We start from the raw sequence: 1385 nt of genomic DNA, 5'->3' as shown, positions 1-1385 counted from the left end.
AACGCCTGGCTATTTTTTGGTTGCAGCCGTCATTGTTTGGCGGGTCCGGGCTGGGGATTCGAACCAGCCATCTTAGGTGTACGTGGCTGGCGCCTTAGCCGGTTGAGCTATAGGCGCCGAGCCAGGGCCAGGGATTTTAAACATCAGCAGAACTGTCTCACCAAAATGTCAACAGTGTCCCCACTGAAAACACAACTTTGGAAACATTTAACTGTAATAGTTCACTTGACCTTTTTGATGCTCCCAAGTTCTTATTTCTTTCTTTCTTTTTTTTTTTTTTTGGTAGAGACAGAGTCTCATTTCATTGCCCTTGGTAGAGTGCTGTGGCATCACACAGCTCACAGCAACCTCCAATTCCTGGGCCCAGGTGATTCTCTTGCCTCAGCTTCCGGAGTAGCTGGGACTACATGCACCTGCCACAACACCTCACTATTTTTTGTTGCAGTCTGGCCGGGCCTGGGTTTGAACCCACCACCCTCAGTATATGGGGCCAGGGCCTTATCCACTGAGCCACAGGCACCGCCCTTAAGTTCTTATTTCTATTAGTCATCACAAATGGACAAAAGGGCAGGACTTACCTCCTCCTTGCACTGAGTACAAACTACTACAGGAACCAGTGACAAGGAAGCAATGGCACGGATATCACTTTCCACATGAATGAGCTGGGCCATACACTCCTGGTGAACAGCCATCAAGTAAAACTGAAGGAAGTGAAAAGAGCTTCTGTTCAGAGCTGATTGTACGGGCTGGCTTAAAAACATTTGACAGCTCATTTAATGATATCAAGGGCCCAAATGCTTTTATACAGAGAAGAAAAATACACTCATGCCCTAATGATGGTGATACATTCTAAGAAACTGGAAGGTGATCATGTGCAAACACAGACCTCAACAGTGCAGCCTCCAGCTCCGAGACCTCACACCTGCCCAGCAGCTGCTGCAGTAACACAACACACAGAAAGAAGACTGTGCATACAGAAGAGGTGCAGGAAGACATGGTGTTACAAGCTCAGGGAACTAGTGTCGACTGAAACATCCTTCTGTAGCACATGACTAGTAAGAGATGAAAACAGAGTCTGAATCTGTATGGTTCTTCTTATGCTTAAAAATGACCAGCTGGCAATGTAGCCCCAAACCTTCACTGCTAGGATGAAGTGATAAAAGTTTTTTATTTTTTAGTCTCTTAAAGTAACAGGACCCCTTTTTCTTTGACATATACATATATGTATAAGTTCTGCTAAATAATCTTTTGGGATGGGAGTGGAAAGTGTGTGCCTCTGTAGGCCATAGGTATCTATCCTCTGCTGTAGCTCTCCAGTGTCCTATGATTCCCTTCCCAATTACCATTTTAATTAGATAGCTCTTTTTTTGTTGAGACAAGGTCTC

General features: G+C 45.1%; 1 protein-coding gene across 7 annotated transcripts in view; it reads right to left on the bottom strand.

The window, feature by feature from the left end:
* TUBGCP2 (tubulin gamma complex associated protein 2) overlaps positions 1–1385 on the bottom strand; it is a 34962-nt gene that overhangs the window by 26032 nt on the left and 7545 nt on the right. For 3 of the 7 annotated variants that reach the window (XM_023515613.1, XM_023515614.1, XM_023515612.1), the window contains one exon: positions 579–701. The exons of 1 other annotated variant lie outside the window; for it this stretch is intronic. The gene's annotated coding sequence lies outside the window, so the exon portion shown is untranslated. Of the gene's footprint in view, positions 1–578; positions 851–886; positions 917–1385 lie in introns of those variants that run through there. 3 more of the 7 variants (XM_023515619.1, XM_023515618.1, XM_023515616.1) reach the window with 2 other exon arrangements.

The sequence above is a fragment of the Otolemur garnettii genome, unplaced genomic scaffold, assembly GCF_000181295.1.
Source record: "Otolemur garnettii isolate 467f Iridium unplaced genomic scaffold, OtoGar3 scaffold00075, whole genome shotgun sequence".
Lineage (NCBI taxonomy): Eukaryota > Metazoa > Chordata > Mammalia > Primates > Galagidae > Otolemur > Otolemur garnettii.
Note: the sequence above shows the minus strand (reverse complement) of the source record. Positions and strands in the feature narration are given on the sequence as shown.